Below are 6,244 nucleotides of genomic sequence, written 5' to 3'. Positions count from 1 at the left end.
GGGGAAAGAGCAAAACTCCGTCTCAAAAAAAAAAAAAAAAAAAAAAAGAATTCTTGACTTAACATGAACAATGCCATATCAGTATATTTGCCTGGGTGAGAAAGAGAAAGTGGCAGGATGCATGCCTTAAGTTCATTTGAAGTATATGAAATTGCCTTTGTAGGTTAAAAAAGGTCAAATATTGGCAGTAGTGTATGGTTCAACCCAGTACTCATTTATCTTGAATTTTAAATTTTTCTGAACTAATTTTTTCTATGGTGTGAAATGCTTTGATACTCCTGTCAGAATTTGTGCCAATGGATTAGTTCAGTGTGCATCTATCATCAGATAGTTGGCAAAATTTCCAGATCTGTTATGTCATGTAGCTTTGGCTAGTTATGGCTTGAAGTCTACAGATAGGTGAGACTGGGCACTACCTTTTCTAAGAAGAGTAAATGAAAATAAAATATTCTGGTACTAAATAGGACAGTTATTACATTTAGTTACTAATACATAGGATAATTTATTTCCGTGCTATTTGTAGAAGCCTTATAATTAAGGAAATAGTGTCATAAATTTTCTCAGATCTAGAAATCTTTGATAAAAACTGTTATTTAGTTTTCATATCAATATTTGAGCTTGTAATAGTAACAGTTTCTAATTACTTATGTTCAGCAAGGTTAACTCTACTAATGTGCTTATGTTTTCTGCTATGTAGTATTTTTGACCATATGGAGCCCCTAATTTGCATTTGGTGTTTGCCATTCATCTTCTCAATGGACTACAGAACTGTGACAAGTGACTAATCACGGAGGGAAGAAATGTTGGGGCTCAACTCAGGGCAAGTCATTAGTGAGCAGCTTCCTTAGCATAAAATATTTTAATTCTGTTTCTCAAGTTACATTTAAGATATGCAAACAAATTCACCTATTGTCCAGTGTCTTATACTATATATTTTCGTTGAATCTCTATCTTGAAGACTGACTTCTCTTAAAGTCAAGACACAAAGTGAGTTTATCTCATGTACAAACTCTGATATTTAGGTTCTGATTGTGCAGGGGTCCCCACTGAGAAGAAATCACAGGGTTTGTCGTGAGGAAGTACTCTGCATTTTTTGATCCTTCTAAATAGTCAGTGACTTATTGTAGGCAAGAAGGCTTGGTCTTAGAGTTTGATGAACAGGAACAACAACAAGAACCTGATCTTCAAATGAGAAGAATTTGATATTCTTCTCATTTGAAATAAGAACAAGAATCACCCAATGTTTTGGCTGATTTTTTGTCTAGTAGAACCACTCCCCTAAGCTGTGGTACTGAGACCTCATTTCCAGGATAAATGCCAGGTCTAATTAGTATGTCTTTATGCTTCTTGTCTGTAAAATAGAGATAAAACTGTGTTACATTTTTCTTCGTACACTAATAACCTCCCTTCTGATAAACCTAATTGGAGAGGAGAATCAGAGCTAGCTAAATAAATAAAGTCATTATGTGATTTAAATCTTTTGAATATTTTAACATAAGTTCTCCCTCCTTCCATTTATTCTTTCTTTCACTTTTTGCTCTTTGTTTTGTTTTGCTCAGTGCCTAAACAGACTTTTTATTATTTATTTATTTATTTATTTATTTAGAGACAGGCTCTCGCTCTGTCACCCAGGCTGGAGTGCAGTGGTGTCATCTCGGCTCACTGCAGCCTTCACCTCCTGAGCTCACCTCCTGGGCTCCCATCTCAGTCTTCCAAGTACCTGGAACTATCGGTGTGTGCCACCATACCTGGCTAAGGCTTTTGAATAGATATGAGTGAAGAAGTATTTGGAAAGGGTAACTAACTGTTGGCTTCATTTTATCTGAATTAATTTTTTAGACATACTGAGTCACCCAGAGTGATATGATGGAAATAAATTTTAAAAGTAGACATGTAACCATTAAAAAATGAGGGGGAGGTACTCAAACAACTTATTCAAAAGAGGAATACAACTTTTGATGATGCTACTTTTAGGGAGGGCACAGACTTTGAGAGTCTGATTTACAGTCTATTCTGGAAGGGCTAGGATAACTTGAAAAACCTGAAAGTCCAAGCAGGGTTCAGTAGTCTGAAGTTTTATTTTTCTAATAGACATGGAATTCATTAAGGACCAGGGTATGGCATACACTACAATACTAACATCTTCGTCCAGTGCCTGGCACACTGAGGTATTAAACAAGAATTTGTTGAATTAATCAGTGGATGCATGAATGTATGGAACTGGCAAAGGTGGAGCTTTGCCAGTTAGAAAGGCCGTGCTAAAAATATAAAATATACAGTGCAGGGTAATTGATAGTAACATGGCTGACATGTGGTGTGCCATTTACTGACTCTGGCTTTGAACTAGTGTGTGTGTGTGTGTGTGTGTGTGTGTGTGTGTGTCTATTATGACTCTTCTTCTTCTTCTTCTTTTTTTTTTTTTTGAGATGGAGTCTGGCTCTGTTGCCCAGGCTGGAGTGCAGTGGTACAATCTTGACTCACTGCAACCTCTGCCTGCTGGGTTCAAGCAATTCTCCTGCCTCAGCCACCCGAGTAACTGGGATTACAGGCCCCCACCACCACACCCAGCTAATTTTGTATTTTAGTAGAGATGGGGTTTCACCATGTTGGCCAGGCTGGTCTTGAACTTCTGACCTTAAGCGATCTGCTCACCTTGGCGTCCCAAAGTGCTGGGATTACAGGCGTGAGCCATTTTGCCCGGTCTATTATGACTCTTCCTAAACTTCACTCTTTGTTAAACTAACACGAGTTCATTGCTTAAAAAAAAGAAAATACAGTAAGCAAAACCTCAAATTACTGACAATCTTATCACCTAGGGACAATCACTCTTAATATTTTATGGAGTTATATATTTTTTATAACATTTTTAACTTGATGAGTTATAAATATTCTTGTCAATAAATATACATCTATGTAATTACTTTTGTGCCTACGTAAGTTGGACATTTAGGTCATTTCCAATTTTTGGTTTTATGTGTAGTACTGTGATGAGGATCTTCATGCATACATCAATGAACATGTTACAGAATATTTCCTTTTAATACATTTTTTGAAGTGAGCATGATTCTTCAAAGCAAATTGAGATGAAAGTCAGGAAGATCAGAAAAACAATAAGATGTAAGCCACATTTCTATAATTAGTAAAAAAAATTAGTGTTATTTATTATTAATGTGTCATGGACTAGATATACACTGACTCAAAAGAGAAAAACACCAAACAAACTGATACTTCTTATCAGTTGGCACAAATGATAAAAGATAAACTCATTGTCAGTATGGGTATGGGGAAACAGACATACCTGTGTTCTATCTGTACGACTGTGCAAACTTTTGGAAATTATTTTAATTTATAAATGCAACTTTTATTGTGAAAATTTCAAACATATACAAAATAGGGAATATTATAGTAAGCCTCTATGGATGCTTATCAAGGGTTAAAAATCAGAATCTCACAGCCAATCTTTCTTATATACTCCATTCACTAAACAATACCCCAATTAATTTGAAACAAATACTGTGCATACAATTTCATTCATATTTAAGTATTATATCCAAAAGACAAAAGATATTCCTTAAAAATACTATCACAATACCACTATCAAATCTAAAATTTTAACAGTAATTTCTTAATATCATTAGTGTTCAATGTTCCCAGATTGTCTCATTTTGTTTTCTATAGTTTGTTTGAGTCTGGATCCAAATAAGGTCATAGTTTATGATTAAATGATATATCATTTGAGTCTCTCTTCATCAATGAGTTCATTTACTACATCTTTTTCCTTCTGATTTTTTGGTTGAAATACTCAGGAGTTTTTCCTACAAGATTTTCATATTTTGAATTTTGCTGATTCCAACCCAAGTTGTTGAACTGTTTGATGACTCTGTGGTACAGTTCATGTGGTAAAGGCAGGATTTATACTTTCTCTTTGCCTTTCCTCTTCCTCTGCCTTTTCTTTCTTTTCTTTTTCATTAGTTTTCTGTCTAATGAGTTGATTCCTTAGCATTCAAAAGTTGCCTATAATGTTTTTGTTAGTCATACTATAAATTCGTATTTTAAAACTGCTGGATGTTTTAACTGATTGCAGTGGACTCAAATTGCTCCAATTTTTGCCAATAGCTGGCTGTTCGGATTGACTCTTGGGTCTTCTTGAAATGACCCTAGAAACCTTTCATAGATTCCTTGATCACAAGATGTTCCAGGTTCATTGTACAGATTTCCTACCACAGACTTGTATTTGGCCACTTCTCTAAGGAGCCCTGGTTCCTTTAAATGGGAATGGTATTCAGGGTCCACAATTTTGGTATTAGAAGTGTTCTTTGCTACTGATTCCTTCCTTGTTTCTATGCCTTTTCAATAGACAAGACTAGGGCATATGATTTTTTTTTAAAAACAAAATATATCATGAATTTTACTGATACTTCCAATCCATATTCAGGACTACAGGCTTTTAATTTTACTTTGTTGATCTTACATCCATTTTCTTTCTCCCATCCTGGGTACCTCAGCTCTCAAGAATATTAACAATTACTTTTTTGCTTAGTCACATTCACAGTAGTCTCAGAATAAAATCAACATTATTGCCAGCAACATGATTATTAAAAATAGTTTTTATTTTCAATTCTTTTTTTTCTTGAGGTATATATTCCAAAAGGAAGGTGTAGTCAAATTATTGGTGCCTACTGGTCACTTGAAATAGTTACTTTTTCTGTCATTACATAGTTAGCTTAATATGTTTCATTTTATCTTCAATGTCTGCAGGTTGCATTTTTACGTTAAATGTTATTTTATAATTATTAAAACATCATGTTTTAATGTTAATTACCTGTTATGCAACAAAATAATTAAGTCTAGCTTCAATTCTTAACTCTCAGCTCTATTTACTTTCTCTTCTTACAAGAATCAATTTAAAAATTTTTACGATTGGATTTTCACTTTTTAAAAAATATAAGCAATTATGTAAATATATGTTTCCTCTTTTTTAGATGTAGAGTAGCAGATTTTGCACACTTGTCTATAACTTGCACTTTCTATTCTACTGTGGTCGTCACTCCATAGCAATGTGTATATGTGTGTATGTATGTGTGCGTATATTTATATAGAAATATACATATTTAGAAATTTTTTTTTGAGACAGAGTCTTGCTCTGTTGCTTAGGCTGGAGTGCAGTGGCGTGATCTTGACTCACTGCAACTTCTGCCTCCCAAGCTCTAGCAGTTCTCCTTCCTCAGCATTCCGAGTAGGGAATACAGGCACCACCACCACGCCCAGCTAATTTTTGTATTTTTAGTAGAAATGGGGTACTGGCCAGGCTGGTCTCAAACTCCTGACCTTGTGATCCACCCTCCTCGGCCTCCCAAAGTGCTGGGATTACAGGCGTGAGCCACCATGCCCAGCATACCTAGCTGATTTAGCAAGTTTTCTAATGATGGGCAAGATGGATGTTTCAGCTCATTTGCTGTTACAACTCATGCTGCATTTAAGTTATGAGCTACTCTTGAGCCAGCTTAAATGTATATAGAAATTTTCCTCTCTCTCAATACATTCATGGATAGTATATGGAATGCAGGATGAGGTAGAGATGAAGAATGTACATGAAATAGTGAGACTGATATAGTAGGTTTAGACGATAGCACAGCAGCACTCATCACCAAGTGGCCGTTAACATCAAGCTGAAGAAGTTTTGTTTTTATTTCAGAATCAAATGAGACCCAGGGAAAGGTTTTAAGTATGCAAGTCAAATGCTGATATGAGCATTAGCAAAGTGAATCAGTGGCTTCAGCCCAATTCCTCTGGTAAAGAATGGGTTTCCTGGAAGGGTCCCTCACATAGCAGGTATGTTCAGCTTTTCTATCATGGCAGCTTTGATTTACTGTGGGATATTTGTGATTTTCAATGGAAAGGTTCTCAAGAGCTTTTGAGTAATCAGTGAGGCCTGAACATTTTGTCAGCTAAAGTGCCCTGAAATCAATGCCGTGGCGCTGCCATGAACGTACAAACTTTATCCTAACATTCAAAAATTACATAGACTGTTGCTCTCCACAGTCCACTTCATCTAGAGATTGCTGAATTATCACTTCCTTTTGTACTATGAAATGGTCTATTCTCCAAAGTAGAAAAATATTTAAAATTTTGCTTTATTATTTTCATCCATTATTTTGAAATAGATACTTAAAAAATAAAGCCAATGCTAGATGTGATGCTATGGCCAAATCAATGTGGGTCTCAATTTTTTTTTTTTTTTTTT

The sequence above is a fragment of the Rhinopithecus bieti genome, unplaced genomic scaffold, assembly GCF_001698545.2.
Source record: "Rhinopithecus bieti isolate Rb0 unplaced genomic scaffold, ASM169854v2 scaffold_757, whole genome shotgun sequence".
Classification (NCBI taxonomy): domain Eukaryota; kingdom Metazoa; phylum Chordata; class Mammalia; order Primates; family Cercopithecidae; genus Rhinopithecus; species Rhinopithecus bieti.
The sequence above is the reverse complement of the archived record's forward strand: the minus strand, read 5'-3'. Positions refer to the sequence as shown.